The following is an 18,419-nucleotide window of genomic DNA, read 5'->3' on the forward strand; positions in this document are numbered from 1 at the left end:
TAGCAGCCACATGAGAGTTAATGATTTTTAAAAGAAATTTGAGGTTAAGTCCTGTAAATTTTTCATCTCCTGATTTGTGTATATATTTTGCCTGTTCTCAGAGTGGGATGTAAAGCTTTATATCAATGAAAACTACCTAAATAAGGCAATGCAATGTATTCCTCCCTCAGAAAAATCCCAACCAGGCAAAATATTTTTCTAAATTTTTCTATTTATTAGCCCTACATCTTTCTAGGTCCAGGAGAAATTTTTATCACAATGTCAGTTAAAAGATTTATTCCCAGAAAAATGCCAGACCAAATATCCTTCTGAAAACCTGAAGTAATCTCTAAGTAAAATAGAAAAGGGGGTGGCAGCTCGAGCCCTCTGGTCAGCAGGGAAGCCAGCCTGCTTCCCTCCCTGCATCACTCTCCTGGTGCTTCTCTCCAAGACCTTTCCCTGACATTGTTTTGTTCCTGTTGGGATTAGCCTGACCACCTTAGGGCCCTCAGGGGAAAGTCTGGGAAAGTCTGAGGGATGTCCCTGTACCCAGGGAAGGAGGGATGGGGGTCCCACGCCTCAGGAACGTTTCCTTGCTGAGATACATGGGGCTGGAGCCGCTTCTAGACATGTGTTTGCAATTTCTTGTTTGGTCTGTGTTGGTTCTGAGAGTTGGTGCATTTTTTGATTTGCCTGCTGAAAGGGCTTCACACTTTTGGATACCAGTGTTTGATTAGTTTTGATGATAACCACAGTAGTACAATTCTGACTTCCAGATTGCTTTCCAGTGTGACACTAAGCAGCCACCCATCTCCAAGGCTGAAGAAATTCACATGTGCATTTGATTTTTTTTCTTTTTATGAAGATAGAAAAAGTGTAATATACTTACTACAACCAAAAAAAAAAAAAAAAAGAAAAAAAGCACCTTTCTCACCCCAATCATATCTCCTACCTCTTATTTTAGGGTGATGTCTGTGTGCCCTTTTCCAATAAAAAGGATGTGATCTATCACCAAATATCTCCCACTCCTATTTTTATCATCTTCCCTAGTTATCTGCCTGAGCAATTCTTAAAAACTTTGTTCAATAAAGAGCTGCATTTGTCACACAACAATTTAAGAGAGTTACTGAACTTTGCAAGGAAAATTAGTGGGAATTCTTGCTCAGAGACAACATAATATGAACATGACAGAAAAAAGCAGGCCAGCATTTCTATCACCCTTTTCCCTGCCTACTAATGGTTTTGATTCTCATTATTTCTCAAATGCCAAGAGTAAAAACCCTCCAGGGTACCAATTAGCTGTGCCCAGTCTGGATATGAATGCTCACATCCAGGACATATTTTGAGATGCTGAAGCTCTCTTTGGGAAAAGGCAATTTGTGTGCAGCTATGTTTAGTAATTTTCAAGGACTTAATCTTGTTGGGAAATAGAGATGGACTCATACTTAATTTAATTTAAACCAAAGCTTTTTATTAATTGACTTTCAATAAAATGGATTACCATAAATGGGAACCTGGGATCTATGTTTGCAGATTACTTTTGGCTGCCTCACTTATATTTTATTAGGGGTTATACCTTCTTGAAAAAAGACACTTAGAATTTATTTCAGAATGAGCTTTTGGTCTTCTCTGCAACCCTTTTCACCTGCTTTTGAATTATTCTAAATTTAAATAGCTGAGCAATGACGTTGACAGCACTTCTGACAGTGTGCAACTGTATTTTACATTGCTGTTCCTTAACCCTACTGCATCATTAAAGAACAGTTTTAATTTCAAAAAGAAAACAAAGGCAATTCAATGGCTAAGATAAGAACATTTTGGGTGACAGCTGAGGGCTGGCTCTGCTCAGGGTGCTGGCTATGTGGGATAGATGGTTATGGGCACTGCCAGAGGTACCTGGGTGCTGGCAGCAGCCAGCCTTGCCCAGCAGTGGTTGCTGCTGCAGCCCTGTGCCGAGGCAGTGCTCTCTGCTTTGCAGATTAGGAAGCAGATCTGCTAAGAGCAGCGCTTCGCTCACATGAATAGCTCCATTGAGTCCTACATGGCTATTAAGTGACTTAGGTTCAACAATATATTAAATCTTTGCGGGGCCTAAGGCAACTTGTAGGAGGTTATTTAAAAAGTCTGCCCAAGCCTTTTCCTGCAGCCACAAAACCAACCTTGTCAGACCCGGACACTTTCCTATTCCTAATTTTGTGGCTTGTGCATTATTTTGCCCCATTTCTCTTGCAGACATGGCACCTCACATGAGCATCCTGCCCCTCTCTGTCACTCCCTGCCTGCCCTAACACTGACCCCCTTCTTCAGCCCTTTGCATCTCTCCAACTCACCTGCATTCCCCTGAATTTCAGTTTTCAGACCTTTAAGGGGAACAAACAAAAATAACATCAGAGGAGTTGCTTCCGCTGTCCCTCAACACCCAAAGTATCTCTGGGTTTAATGAAATTGTAATACTGGCAAAAGCAATGGAGGGAGCTGCTCCTGGTGGCTGGGGTCCAGCAAAGTACCATGAGCTGTCCTTGCTTAATCCCCAGTGAGATCTCCCCCACAGAATCATTATTTAGGATTTCTTGAAATGGACAAAAAATGAAAAGAAAAAGGGAAAAACCCCCACCATCCTGAATAAGATTTCTTTTGGATCAATATTTAGCACGCTGGAAAAATTAAGAGTGAAAGATATTTGTAAAATTCCATAATATTTTCTTAGCCTCAGAATAAATATTAGTAGAGAAAGCAATTATTGTGCATAAGAATTTTTTGTTTTGTCTCTTTTGTTTCTTTAATTTAAATGATTGCTTTTTTGGCCCATCCCTAAATAACTAAGTAGAGGTGATTAAAAACCTTCAAGTCCTTCAGATTTATTGTCCTGTAACTATTTTTGAAAGCAGATTTAGTATCAGTATGCTATTTATATTCCCTGAGAGCTAACATTTCAGATACTATACCAATATATCAATGCCTGATGCAAAGCAGATTGCACTGAAGATGTAGAAATGTATACAAGTAGAAAACTGCTTATATTTAATAAAGAACCAAGATATAAACATATTTTAATACAATGGGCTTTGAAATCGACGAGTTCCTACTGTTTTACTCCATCCACCTCCCTGACATTTGTCTCCTACATCCCATGTGCAGCATGGAGGGGCACTGACACAAAGCTCAGCTGCACCTCTGGGGTCAGTAAATACAGGACTGATATTTTCCCAAGAGATGTGTCAGGTCAGCTTCTTCTGTGCACCCTGGGTTTATTTCTATCCTAAAATGCATTTTCCCTTCCCTGCTCCAGCTGCCTGTGCCAGGGCTGTCTGCTGCCCTTGTACTGCCCCTCTGCTCCTGCTCTCCCCTAAGCTCTCCTCTCCATGCTCCAGCATCTCCTGCTTGTTCTGGGACTTCTCCAGGGGATGCCACAGGTTGCCAAAATGCCCTCCTTGAGCTCCTCTTGCCAGGGCACGTGTTGAAGCATCGTTGTGGTTGCCCTGTGCAGTGCCAGGCTCTGGTGGGTGGGGAGAGGAGGGATGGCTGTGAGCAGTCCTGGTCGCAATGCCCAAAAACTGCTCAGAGGCTGAAAGGAAGAGCAGGCAGGTAGCAAAGACACATCAGGGAAGAGCAAAGGGCCACTGTCATCTGCTTAGCATTGAGATGTTCCTAACCCCAGGCTCATTTTTGGGCTCTGAAGGTACTAGTCACCTGTATGATAGAGAAGAGTAAATGTTCCGTTTAATACAAATATTTAATTCTCCTTTGTCTGGTCAAAAGCCAATTGCGGTAGGGGTTTAAGGCCACCAGCCTGGTCACGCTCCTCATGGATGTCCCCAGTATCACACTTCATGCCTGTGCTGAGAGTGAAGGCTGAGACCAGGCTAAAACCTTCCTGCTGCCCCTCTGCCTCTTGCATCTCACTGCCGTGCTCCTGCTACCTCTGTGCTCTTGTGTCAGACTCGACCTTCTCTGTCTGAGATAACCAAAGGTGCAGAAACCTTCTGGTGTCTCTGCTAAAACCTCCCACACTCAGCCCAGGAACTGTGGAGCTGAGCCCAGCTGAGCTTAGCTGAGCCAGGCTGGGACTGGGCAGCCCGGCAGCTGGCTACAGCTGGATCCTCACTGTGCAGCCTTCACTGCCGAGCTTGGGACACGCTTGTTTTCACCCCTGCCCTCACCCCACTGTTCAGGAAAGTCTCCTTTTCTCCCTCTCTGCCTTTGATGGCTCATTTGTATTTTGCTACCTGCAGCAGGCTCCTGCTCTTCCCAGAAACCTTCTCCCCCTATCAGCTGCCCCCTCCATCCCCGTTTACCAACAGCACTGTCCTATGACCCCAGGAAGGTTTCACAACTCCCTCTCCTTTGGGCACAAATAGTCTGTATCAAATCCCTCCTTGTTTCTCACATTGCTCCATTTCTGGGTGGCCAAGCAGCGAATCAGCCACCACTGCCCCATCCTGGCACCCCGTCACTGACCCATCTCTGCTCCCCCTCCTCCGTGAGTGCCCTGGCCCAAGTGTCCCCTTCTTGTCCCCAACAGCCATGCTGTGCCCCGAAGAGCAGTGGGGATTTCCAAAGCCTCTCTCACCAGCCACCCCAGGCAAACCCTTTCTGCAAACCCTTATGTCTGACCGGAGGGGACAGGCACAAATGTCCCAAACCCACACTGCCAATGCCACCTCTCCTGGGGCAGGTGGCTTTTCTGGGAACACTGGTACGGGTGCTGGTGGGATCTCCCGTCACTCTGCATCTCCTCCAGCAAGGCTATTATTCGAGGAGTTAATATTCCAGCCGGTTTGCAGTGGCGCTTCCCTTCGTGCCACCTGGTGGACAAAGGGGACATTTCCCAACTTTTTATTTCACAGAAGAAGAAGCACCTGGGAAAATCAAATTTTCATTATGGAATTTGGTTGAACATCACCCGATTTAAATTTTGTGTGATGAGAAACGCAATCCTGCGACATCCTGGGGTAAGCCCCAGACCGCTCCAGCAGTAACCATCGATTCTTACCTGTGCTAATGTTTATGCATAATAATTTGCTTTAGTTGTAATTATAGCTGTTCAGTAAAACTCAATTCCTACAATGACCTTAACAAGCAAATAACTTTTCTTCTTCTTGTGCTGCCAATGAATTCGTGCTTTTATTTAGTCTTGAGCAACTGCTTTCAGATTTTTTAGCAAATGTGCAGTTTGAATCCCTCCTGTGGCCAATCCCAGGCAGGCTGCGACAGCAGGAAGCACTGCTAAAAAGCCCGTGGAAATAGAAAAATAAAGTAAATAACTGTGAATATTCCTGGCAAGTGTTTCTTTTTTTCAATTTATGAAGACAAACATTGCAGGAGTAATTTGGTTCTGAGAGATATTTTTGTACAAGGATTAGAAGTAAATCCCTGAATTGAGGTGCTTAATGAAATGAACCAAAATGGCTTTTGCTCTCAAATCCCTGCAAGAAGTGTCCAAACTGAGCTGTGAAATAGCTTCAAATCATGATTAAATAGGGAGAAAACTGCAACGTGCTCAGAGCACATTTCAGAATAGCACAAGATGATGATAGACGGGAAAGAAATTAATTGCTCAGTTTTCTCCTGAACTATTAACAGTTCAACACCCCTCTGCTTTAATCCTCTGAGGAAAACCCTGCCTTTAGTGAGGTCCATAGAAATTTTAGCAGTGATTTGACTTGGGCCAGGATTTTGTTCTAAATCTTTTCATAAACTCAACAAAATGACGATACAAAAATATACATAATGGACAAAAATCCTGCCTGGCAGCTGTTGGTAGCTAATGCTGGGGATAACATGGGTCAGTGTGAAGCCACACTACAGAAATGAAGAATTTCTTTGTGAAAATACCCTGAAACCTCTGGAGGCAGAGTGGAGATGCAGTTTGGTTCTAGCCCTCTAACTGATACCCAGATTGCTGCAAAACGACTGCCACAAAATCCCTGTGCCTACAATTAGCTTGGACTGTGATTTTATGTCTCACTTGAAAGATGAGGTCTCCATTAGATCCCACGGAATCTTTTGGGGCAGTAATACGTCTGTCTTTCCCAGGACATTCAACTCAGCCACCCAAAGCCCTGGCTTTGTTTTTGTGAAACAAAGGGAAAAATAAGCACAAATTTAAATTATTTTGACTTTGGATCGAGAAAAAAAATTATGTTTTACTTGGGAAAGAAATTAATTGTTTTTATTTTCTTCGGTGGAAAAATCCATACAATTTAGACAATCCAGAAACAGAAAGATTTTCATTTTCTAAAGAAACAACCTCCCTTCTTCTCAAAGATTCAGTTTTCACCAACTCAGAAAAACTTGCCCCGACTGAGATTAATCAAAATATTTTAGTTTATTGCAGATTTTCAAAACTGTCTGCAGCAATTAAAAAAGAAATCTGGCCAATCAAAAATAATAAAAAGACAAAACATTAAAATGTTTCAGCTAAAAAATGAAGACGAAACAAAGACTGTCGGCTTTCTTCATCCTTATTAATTTATTTTCACCCCATTGGAAAGGTTTTTTGGTAAAATGTTTGCTCCAAGGGCTGTCAGAAGACTCAGCTCCACAGCTGCTCAGTGGGGAGCAGTGGGTGCCCGGCCAGCTGCCCTGGCCCAGATGTGCACAGCTGCAGCGGTGACAGTGCCCGTGCTGGGGACAAAAGCCACCCTCATCCTTGGACACCCTCAGCCTGCTGTGTCTGCCCATGGACAGCGCTGCTGGGGAGTCAGGGACGCAGAGAATCCAGGCAGTGAGCTGGGCTGGGATGTGGGAGGCAGGGGAGGGAGGGGGTCAGGAGTGACAAGGGACATTTTTGGTGTGGGGGAGCACAAGCGGCTTAAGCCGGCTTTATCAGCGTGTTATAAACTGGCAATCAGCAGGGCTGAGATTTGGCAATCGGTCAATACAGGCTCAAAAACAGCCTGGAGAAAAAATGTACCTGGGATCCACTTAAGGTGACCTTTGGAAGGAAGAAAAACAAGTTTAAAAGAAAACAAATGTTTCACGGTGGTGTTTCAAACCAGCTCCGTTTAACTGAGGGTGTGTAAGGACATTATTCCTCTGTGTGTGGGAACTCTTTGTGTGCTCGGAGCCTGTGGTGACATGACACGCTTGTGGCCCTGGCCGGGTGGATGCCCCACCTGCCTGCACAGAGCACTTTTGACTCCTGTGAGAGCCCAGTGCCTCCAGCCCAGTGCAGCAGCGCCGGGCAGAGCCGCTCCAGCCTTTGCCAGGACAGCCCAGGAGCACAAAGAGGCAGCTGTGGCTCTCCCCTGTTTATTCTCTCCCCAAACGAATGCAGCAGCTGCAGAGAGCCTGTAACACAGGTTGAAATCCCAAAAAAGTTTAGTCCTGCAGTTCTAGGTCAGCTTGCCATCTCATGGGAATGCCGCAATCCCATGTGGCCATGGCACAGGGGGCAGTGGCTGATTTTCACCACCCTGAACCCTGGACTGAATTCCACATAAACTCCCTCACCAGCACATATTTATTTCTCTCCCCCAAAGTAACTTGCTAGCAAAACCTCCACAGTCTGAAACCAGCTGCCTTTCAACCAGCGGATATGAAGCCCTGCCTCTGTCCTGACTCTCCCTAAAATCCTAACAAGGACTCTGAGGAACGTTTGAAGGAGCTGAAATGGCTGGGCCATGGATGGCGTGTAGCAGCCCCACTGAGATATCTGGTTTCTGTTACGTGTTTCTTTTCCTAGCATTATCTGTATTAGAACTTATAAAATGGATGATTTGTATCAGCTGTCCTGCTTTGTTGTTACTGCCATGTTCTGCTAAAATGATAACGAAGCTCTTGCTCCAAATCTTCCCCTCCCACAAAATATCCCAGCTATGTGAAATAAAAGATGCAATTTTATTACAGGGCTGAACAAAACTGTAAGAGGCAAAAGGAAGGGTCTCTGAGGAGCATGGCTTCAGGGAAATGGAGAAAAATTTAGTGGCGATGAATGTCTTGAGAAAAGCAAAAAGCAGAAGTAATTATGAGCTTGGAAATAATTATGTAATTTTGCAAACATAGTCAGGAACTTCATACCTTCTCCCCATTGCATCATAACCCAGGACACTTGGGTTTGACAGGACAATTTCCAACTTCCATATGGTATTTCACATTAAAGTATTTTTGGGAAGATTTATTATTTTCTCTATGGATATGGAATCTCCTGATAAATCTGAATGTATAGGTGCTGGGAAAAATTAAACCATGCATGTACCTAATTTCATGAGGTTGTGGAGGGTGGGACAGTTTTGATTTGCTCACTTATATGGGTGTTCCTGATCCTTCCTTGGTGAGCCTTAGGCAAGTCATAAGCATGGCCAAGTGACTTGCATTGTGCATTGCTAAACAGTAATTTCCTCATTTATGAACTGTGAATTCTTTTCTGCACCATCTGGTGATGAGATTTTTCAGGAGAAAGACAGCAGAGCCCACATTTGTGTGTCTGTGAGCTGAAAAACCTCTTGAGATCAAAAACCACTGCAGCAGCTCCTGTGGAAACATGTCATGGATTGTGTCGTGATGTCAATGAAAGCAACAGCCAAATCAGACATTAATATGTGACTTCACTCTGGCTCCTCCATCAACCTTTGGTGGTGTCCTCCTCTTCAGTAGCACAGTTTGCATCAAAGTCTTGGTAGTTTTATTCCTTTCTTACTTTATTTCTTCTTTCTAGCACTTGTGTTGTCATGTTGCTGCAAGAAAATATAATCTGGGTTTCACAGACTACAAAAAGGAGGCAGATCGGAAGTGATTTATTGTTAAAGGAACTGAGGTCAGATCCAGACCTACTGCTCATGAGAAGCTGTTAATACTGTTATTTTGCCTGAAACATTGAGCCAGACCCCTCTTAGATCTGGTAGTCCTGCTCCAGAACTGTTTTTGGAACGCAGTTATCTTTGAAATGCAAATACCGTGACATTGCAGATGGAATCTCATCAAGCAAGTCTACTTTTCAGAGGAAATATTAAGGAACTTAACAACTTAACACTTCAAGAGTGATAAAAACATATTTGTCTTTCATACAGAAAAGGGCTGACAGCCAAATTCTGTAATTGAGAATACTCCCTTAAATATAGAGCACTGAATGAACAGCAAAAGGGTCAATTCATATTTTTATGAAAACAAGCAAAAGTGACTGTTCTGCTTCTATTATCAATGCCTGGAGTGTGGGCATCCCTCTTCATTCCTATCTTCAGAGGCAATGAGCACTGCCACATAACAGTGAAAAGATGGAATGTCTGGGGAAAAAGAATATACAGAAATTGATTTCAAGACTATAGAAGTAATATTTCTATCATCAGAAAAACTGACAAGGTCAAAACTTTTATTAGCACTTGAGTGAGGCTACACTAAATTTCATCAGTGGGAGAGTGGGACTTTGTGAATATTATTTTAAGTGGTCTGACTAATGAATATCCCCTTGCATGGCATAGCTATGGATTATTAATTATTACTTAAAAATTGAGTAAAGCTTTCATTACTCCATCTTTAGTTCTCAGCAAAAATGTACCTTGTTACAGACCCATTATACCCCTTCTGCAAACAGAAGTCAGTTTAATTTTCCAGTTTAATCAGATATTTCATTTGCATCTAACTTCCTCTTGAGCATTACTGACTTCAAAGGATTAATATTCCTAATTCTAGTCCAACAAGATTTTTTTTTATTTTCCAGATGATCAGACTAAAGATAAAAACTTTCTCTTTTTGCCCCTACCCCTCCTTTTCTGCATATTTTAGAAAAGTCCTGCCTTATAGATAGTTTGGAAACATGTGTCACAATCTCATTAGTCAAGCCAAATGCTAAATGCCAAATAGACTAAAAATCCAATAAATGGCATGGTTTGTAACTCTTAATTTTTGCAGCTGTTAGATAAAGCTGATACATCTGTTTATGGTGATTGTTCTTTGCTGACAACATCAATTTATCCTCTAAATGCCAATGTTCCTAAGCAGCTGTAAGTGTGCCCCCCTTCTACCTAATTTCAGGAGAGTCAAACACAAATCTTCTATTAAAGAAAACTGGGAATTGCTCCTTTGCAGCCATGCTGCTGAAGTGCTGGTCCAAAATGTCCTGGTTTTTCTTGCTATGCAGAGAAACATGTCAAAGACTTGGTGAATTTGAAATGAAAACTGCTTGCAGATCAGCTGGGAATTTATTTGCAAATTTGTCCTTGGCTGTTGATGGACTTCTAGGATTACAAAGACAGAGGCAGAGAGGAGAAACCCTCCTTAATCCACAATGTAAAGCACAGGTGGAAACTATCCAATAAAATAGGGTTTTGGGGGGATGGGTTGGAAAATTCTGTTTCATCAAATTGTGATTATTTTTGCATGAACATGTGCACTTAAAGAAAGAATTTTGCTGGGGAGTTTTTTCAAATGCAGGGTGCAGTTTCAAGGACTGACATTCCTTCTTTATTGCAGCCCATCCAAACCACCCATCGACCTCATTTCCCAGAGATAAGGAGACTTAGGTTTCAGAATTTTATTCTCTCCTTATTTTTCCCCTGGAAAGAGACAACCAAAACTGGTATCACTTTTGGCTGGAACCAAAGGCAAAGCTTTGATTTCCATCAAGAAAGGTTAATTCCTTTGCAGCCATTCTAGATTGGAGAGGTGCATTAAAAAACAGGGATTTAGCTTTTATGCCAGATCATACGGTTCAAAATAAGGAGGGTTTAGTTCTACCCTTTGCTCTTCCCATCTAGAATGCCTCCCAGCAAAGTACCCTGTATTGGAATTTTAGATCAAAACAGTTGCTGTGCATCCAAAGCCTGCATGCTTGTGAACAGAAAGGAGGGCAAAGGAGAAAACTCTTTTAGACACAAGTAAAAGCTGGGAAGGAGGGGAATAAAACCTACTACTTGCAAATCCATCCCAGAAGATGAGAGTCAAAGGTGAAGGAGCTGCAAAAGAGCTCGTGCATTGACTTGCTCCTCCAATAGTTTTGTCTTTTTGAAACAAAAACAGGGCTGCCCTGCAGAGCAGCTGTCCCATACCCAAAAGGCTGATCAGCCCTCCACACCACCCAGGACCTGAGTTTTGAAATCTCCATGGGCAGGAGAGGCAGTTTTGGAGAGCAGCAGAAATAAGCTGCATGCTTCAATGCAACAGCAGGGAGTGAGGGAAGCAATGGCCATCACCTCACATCAGGCTGGCTCCTGGTTTTTCTGCACTTTACAGGGAAAAAGTATCATCAGGTAATTTATTGTCTCTTCCAGGTCACAACAGGAAAAGGAGAGGCTGTGCTGGTCCTGCAGGGCCAGAAGTTACTGCTGAGCTCCTTGACTTTAGCCATGGTCCAGATCTCCTACTTGCTCTTGAGGAAAAGAGTTTTCAAGAGGGATTTTTCTCCTTGGAGCTTAAAGGGAGACAAATTATTATATAAAATTGTAACATTGTGTGTGACCATCACTCCCCATTCAGAACATGTGCTGAATCCTTTGCTGTTGCCATTTGAAAGTCTGTGTTTCTCTTCTGAGGAGCAGGGGGACTTTTTAGAGCTGCTGAAGGATGAAACAGGGCAAGAGCAAACTTGCTCTTCTAAGGAGATCCTGCCAAAATATTAGAATAGAATGAGATGGACATTCATGGTGCTCTGAACTCCATTTTAGGGGTGTTACAAATAATTAATAAGAAGATTTATTAATTTGCAAGCCATTGTATGCATGGTAGCTGTCCAGTTAGCAAAATTAAAAAATAGAAATAAAGAAATAACATGGAAACTGTGGACACGATGGGCCCATAGATGTCTGTCAAATATCTGTCCCCAGTGCCCAGATTTCTCAGCAAGGTGCTTATATCCAGTTGCCAACTCTTGGCCAGTCTCAACAAGTTTGTTCATTGGAGCCCTTTTGATCACTAGTCGGTTGTTGCTGTTGTTTTGGTTTTTTTTTTTTTTTTTTTTTTTTTAAGAGTACTTTTTGTATCATCATTGCTGTAGATATTTTCCTTCCTTTTTTTTTTTTTTCCCTGCTTATCTTTATTGTGGCCATCAAGGCTGCTGGCAGAAGGCTTGCCCTAGACGTGATGCAACAACAGATAAAGTTCTGCCCCTCCAAATGCCACTGTACCTTCCTGGACAGCAGATCTAACTCATTCTTAAATACAACATAAACTAAGGAATCAACAAGTGATACTACCTCAGAAAAGGGACAGGTAACAAAAATGTCCAGAGACCTGTTGGGAGGAGCATTATATTTATACAACATATTTATATTAAAAAAAACAAACAACTGCTGCAAACCGTTCCACACCTTCTTCTTTTTTTGGCATAGAATTTTTGCCACATCCAGTTTTCCATCAGTATTTCCATTCCCCACCACCACCATGCATGCACAGTAGTGACTGAACATTTTAAAAGCAAAAATCCCCCAGCACTTACCAAAGAAAAGATGTTCAACAAATGTTTGACGTCCAATGGAGTGGGGAGAGCAGCGGCGCAGACAATGTCCCAGCCCAACCTGCCTTTCCAGGAATGCAGGTTTCCTGCAAAATTGCCCTCTCTGCCTCAGGGCAGCACCTCCAGCACCTCTGCTCCTGCCCTGCTCCGTGCTTATTGTGTGCACAGATGAATGGCACAGCCCTGTGTGCTGGGATGTTATTGCTGGATAAAGCTAATAAAACATTTGAGTCACTGCAAGGAAGCTTTCCCATCCCACTCCACGCCGGATCCTCAGGGTTACCCGCCTTTGCCTCCTCACCTTTGCAACGTGTGGTGTTATTCTAACCTCTTTCTTCTTTGGCTTTTGGCAGCTTTTTCTGCTTTAAGTATATAGTTATCTTAAGTTGAGCAAGATGTTTCGGGCTACAATAACTGGCTGATGTTTTAAATTGAAACCTCCTAATATGCATTCAATTTACATGTACTAAGGCTCCCATTCAATCTGAAATACCAACCAAGTATAAAATAATAGTGACACTTGACATTTTCACAGCGATTTACAACTTCAAAGGGCTCTATAATATCAACAAACTCTCTCTGTACTTATGAGGTAGGTAAGCAAATACTGTTAAGATGAAGAATGAATGAGGAGGGGCTGCAGAGCTTGCCCAAGGCCAGACAAGGAACTGGTGTCAGGGCTGGGGTCTGGCTTGCTCTCCTGGGCCTAAACAGCTGGGCAGCTGTTGGCTCTAAAAGCTGCATTACCAACATGGATGAGTCACGAGCTCTACATCCTAAGCAGATGTATGAGAAATACAGACACTGGAATTGAATGCTGTCATCCAATCAATCACACTCACTCTCTCTGTCCAGGCTTGGGGTCACCTGAGCATGCTGATTCTGTGGTTCCTTATTTTTGAGGTACCCTTACACTGGTGATGTACTTCCAGCACCCAGACTGGGGATGTGTGGCATGATGGCCATGGGGCAGATCCTGCTTGTGCAAATTTGAAGACAAACGATAAAGTGGGTAGGAAGTCCATGCACTGACTGCCTGTAGCAACAGCCTGTTCATCCCTGTGAAAGGGTTTTCAGCCTATTTTCTCATTTGCCAACATGGGCCGGGTCCCTCTCTTGCGACACTCTCCTGGTTTGGGGAGGAGACGCCTCCCAAGCAGCGCCAGTAGCCTGAATTAGAAACCTGCACTCTGCTTGATGGATGCAGCTATTGTTAACACAAACAAGCGGGTGGATGTTTCATTAATCACAGCCCATAAACCATTTTGACTAACTGAAAAAATATTTCCTCTGTCTTATTCATGCCATAGTTCCTCTGAGACTTTTAGCCCATTTGTGTGGACTAGAGAATGAGTTGCTACCCGTTATACAGTGTGTCCTGCCCTTCCCTTGCTTTGTAAACACAAGCAGCTCCATTCCGTGATGTGTTTTGATGCGCTGCCAAGAGCCAGCTAATGTACTGTTTGCTGACAAGTATATGTTATTAATCCAAAAGCACTGAGCTTGTGGGTTGTGACTTTTTATTTCAAAAGAAATATAAAAACTAAATTAAACAAGGGTGTGGATATTCCTCAAATGTAGCTACTGTTCCTTCTGTGATGCAGTTGCAAATGTGCAGCTCCTCCAATTTCAGGAAATTATTTAGGGCGTTCTACTATTTTAACACATTTATCTTCCTGCAAAAATCACACCAGCTTAACTGGGTGTCATCATCTGATGATCATTTCCCTCAATGAATTGGAATTTTAAAACAAATACAGGGGATAAATCTGTGGCAGCCCTTCCTTGTACACATTGTGCTCCTTCCTGTGGCTCCCTGGGACCAGGTGGTGACAACAGGGTGGTGGCAGCTGCTGAGAACTCCCAGACACAACATCCATGTGACCCAGCAGGGATTTCACACATCACACAGTGGGTTTCTTTTGGTGTGTTTTTCTCAAGACTCCACCTCACAGAGTTTCATGACTTTTTGGGATATACTCAGAAGACCAACATAGACCCCAGAGTCTTTGCTACCCAGACAAATCCTATTTCAGGGAGCAGCCCATTAACTGGTTGAAAAGGGGCTTGTAGCTCCAACCAAAGCAAGGACCATCCCACCCCATCTCCAGAAATGGGGTGTGGGAGGGAGTTGAGTGGAAGAGGAGGAGGAAGAGAAGGGGCAAGGCATGCTTTGAAAGCCTTCCCAAGCCAGGCACGGTGAGAGTGGGTGTCCCTAACCAGCCACCATTGCTTGGGGCTGAGTTCTCTCTGCATCAACAGGTTTGTGCACTGGGACCCCCCACAACGCAGAGCAGAGTGTACCCCCAGGGCAGAGCAGAGCTAAGCTTGATGGAAAAAGATGACAACCAAATATGAGCTCTGGAGGCAGAAAACACAGCAGCTTTCATTTCCATGTGCTGGGCACCATTTGCCTTCCAAATTCAAATGACAGTTTTTAAGGCCATTCTTTCGGGTGACAAATGGTAATAAAGCTCCTATTTACACTGGCTGTTGACTCATCTTAGGTGGAATTATGTACTGAAATAAGTAAATAGCTTCCTATTCAATGTGATCCATATACAGCTATGGGCCACAGTACAATGCAAAGCTCCTGTATAGACAAGACCCCTGTTTGTTGTGTGCTTTTCTAGGTCACTTAGCACTTTGCTTCAGAAACGTGCTTTTTAGGACTGAGACTCCTGGTGTGCATGGTTTTTCCCTTGTGCAGAGTAATTCACCCTTAAAAACTAGCAAAGCTATGATTGCTTTTTAATTTGCGTTGTCAACACATTAAAGATGAGCTGAGCAAACCAGGACAGCTTAGGATGCCTTCTTACATACCTGAATATGAGGCTTGTGTGGTTTATTTAGTTAGTATCCATTTGTCTAATGAGTTTTGGGACTGCTAAAAAAAATCTTGGAGAAAGGGTCTCAAGATAATTGCATTTCAGATGGTGCAATTGCTGAACTTTACATGTGCATGTAGCTTTTTCATAGGTCTGGTCTGTGTCTGTCAAATTGGTAGAAGAGGACAGAGCCCATTTTTGGTTTGGGACAGTATTTTTCTGGAGTTTTGGAAGCCATTTTGGCATATTTAAATCAGTTGAAAATGTGTAATTAAAAGTCCTTTAGAAACTAAACAAAAACAAACTCCAAGAGTAATTGTTAACAACATGGGAAAAAAAGTGTTTAATGTTTTTTCTCTTAGAACACTAAGAATTTTCTGAATTTAATATAAGTATTTTAAAATTAACAGCTAACTGTGGTGGTGCTCAAGGACTTCTGAACTACTCTTAAATTGCAAGGAAGAAATAATGAAAAATAAGGAAACATGAGGTGAAGTGAATTGATAGCCACTGTGGCTATTTCAAGGTACACAACATGCTTATGAACATTTAACCCATAAATGTGGCTCGGAAAGACATTTCAGTCCAATTCCTGCTGACTTTCCTGTTGGATGAGAGGATGTGGAAAGAGAGTGTCCTACCTCAGCTGACAAATTATCCAGGGCATTTTGAATCCGTGTAAAATCCTGGTAGGTTAGTCATTATCTTGAGAAGCTAAAAAAGATGCAATGTTGGGCTTTTCCATATATATGGATAAGCTTTTGTACCCAAGGCCAGGAGAATTTACTTTCCATAACTGATTGATACTCAGACACTTCCATCTCTGTTGACTTCTTTCTCTAGTATTTCTCTAGTAGATGCTGAAATCACTGCTTTGCAAAAATCACTGTCCAGGGAACAAGCCAGATATTGGTGTCACTTTGTGAAGCTTTTTGAGAGACCCAAGGTGCCGCTGTGAGTTCATGGCTGAGGGAAATAACAAACAGAGGAATCCAGGTCTTCCAGGGCTCTTCCATGGTCGTGTCCCACTATCACTGCTGCAAGAATCTTCCCCGTCTCAGGAGTTTGTGTTTCTCTGCACAGAAGATCATATCTATGTGCCTGACACATCATGAATGCACAAACATCTCTGCTGGAAGACAATAAACATTATCTTTTGTTGCTGGAGAGTAAAAGTAGGGAAAGGTATAGCAGAGTGCAAAGTGACCTATAGCCCTCAGTGGGAGGCATGAAGTTATGTAGCTCATTAAATCTTAAAAAAGCAAGGAGAGAAGCTGCTTCCAATTATCAGGATGAAAATTAATGAAATAAAAACTACAGACAGGCTGCAGAATTATGCAATAAAAAGGGCTTTGCTGGCATTAACAAGGCGATGTGTAATATTTGTGTGGTTCTAGCTCAGTCTTGGCTTGAGCACACGGAGATTCTGCACATAAAGTGTATCCAAATTAATGAATTAAAAATCCTTGACAATCCCATACAATTTTCTGTTCATAGTTAAGTATTATTAGTTGGGAAATCTCCTCAGAAAATGAGGAAAATGAGGTTGTGATCTGTTGTCTGAGAAAATAACCTCCTTGTTAGTATAAAACAGTCATGTGCTGGGATGACTGGCCAGAGCCATGGAAAATCCCAGCTGCTGCTTTCTTACAGGGAATGAAAGCCCAGCACAGCAAGAACTGCATGAAATGGGGTCCAGAGGAGACCTGCAGTTTGGGACACATAGGACCCAAGCAAAGAGAGCGTGGAAGTGAACATGCATGAGAAAAACTGCCTTTAAGTGCAGGAACAATCTTATTAGAAGGCTTCCCACCATCCCACAAAGGACATCTTCCACAACGTTAGCTCTTCCTTGGGATCCAAGGAGTGCTGCCATACTAGTCCATATCTAAAATCCATCCAGAGTTCATAGCCTTCAGCTCTTACATGAACTCAATGAGTTTGATGCAGAAAATGCTGCTTTTTCCTTGAAAAAACCTTGGGCACTCATTCCTTTTTTCTTTCCTTCCCCCAGATTGTATGAAAGAACACAATTGCCTTTCTAGGCAGCTGCATGAAAATCTGTTTCTTTGCTTTCCAACTCCATAAATGTAACCTTTCTTTCCATGATAATCAGGTCTGTCTGCCATGGGATGGATGTATGACCAAAAAAGTGCTCACCAGGGGCTGAGGAGCCCACTAGCATAGCCAGCAAGGTACAGTGAAAGCAGTATACCTGAAAATGTGTTAGTGAGATTGCTGTGCCCCTAAATGTAGACTCAGAACCTCCAGCGAGGGGAAAATATTGCAATCTAAACATTTATACTATTGAAAAAAAAGGGAAATCATTTGCTCAGGCATAAATTAGCTCCTACAGGACAGATTTATTATGGCATGGAATGTTTTAATGAGAAGAGAAGGTTCCACAACCATAGGATACACTTTGCATCAGAATGTTTGACATATAAATAACATTTGGACGAAATTTTCAACCCTGCGACATTTAGCACTTAACGGGGGATTTGGAAGGAATTTAAGGAAGAGAGATGTGTAAATTGGTTTTTCAGTGGAATTCTGCGTGCTCTGAAGTCTGACGTCAGGTTTGCGCACGGGAGCTGTGCTGGGATGTGGCTGCAGGGCAGGGGAGGGCTGAGAGCTGGGTCTGAAAGGCTCACAGAAGGGATGTTTGTGGAGAGCAGCTCTGCCTCTCTGCCTCCTTCATGCAAAGCCCTTGCCAAGCCTGCTTCAGGGGATAAGAGAGATGACAGGAGCACAATTTCTGAAATATTGTTTCTGTTTCACCTCCTGCTACCCCAAAATCTTGTATTTCACATACTTCTAAACTCTTTGGTATATTAGCAATTCTTGGAATAGGAATCTACTGCAGGATCCCTAAGTGAAGCTGATAGACCAGTCCCAGTTAAAGCTGATAATCAGACTGGGTGGTGAGGTCAGGAAGATTTGGCATCAAGTGATTAAAAAAGGGCAAGTAGTAGGATTTTTCCTATTTCTATGGCTATTAGCAGTCAGCTTAACATCACCTGTAGGAAAATGCCAAGTCGTGAGCTGGGTACTTACCTGAGAACATTTTATATCTAGCCTGCACTTATGCCAGGAAAACTTTTTTTTTCCTTGTTACCTTGTTCTTGAAGGATAACAACAGCAGCCCTCAAAACTCTTCCTCCTGGTCTGGTAAAAAACACCTGTATAGGAAAATGGTGGGGGAACATAGAAAGAATTAGAAT

General features: G+C 42.7%; 1 long non-coding RNA gene across 1 annotated transcript; it reads right to left on the reverse strand.

Moving 5' to 3' along the window:
- Positions 1-1,428: 1,428 nt before the first annotated feature.
- LOC140685026 (uncharacterized) lies at positions 1,429-12,698 on the reverse strand. The gene is made up of 3 exons (XR_012058155.1): positions 12,350-12,698; positions 5,948-11,519; positions 1,429-4,784 (listed from the first exon to the last, which is right to left on the reverse strand). It is a non-coding gene; the product is annotated as an uncharacterized lncRNA (long non-coding RNA).
- Positions 12,699-18,419: the final 5,721 nt, after the last annotated feature.

This window comes from Taeniopygia guttata, chromosome 13 (genome assembly GCF_048771995.1).
Source record: "Taeniopygia guttata chromosome 13, bTaeGut7.mat, whole genome shotgun sequence".
Classification (NCBI taxonomy): domain Eukaryota; kingdom Metazoa; phylum Chordata; class Aves; order Passeriformes; family Estrildidae; genus Taeniopygia; species Taeniopygia guttata.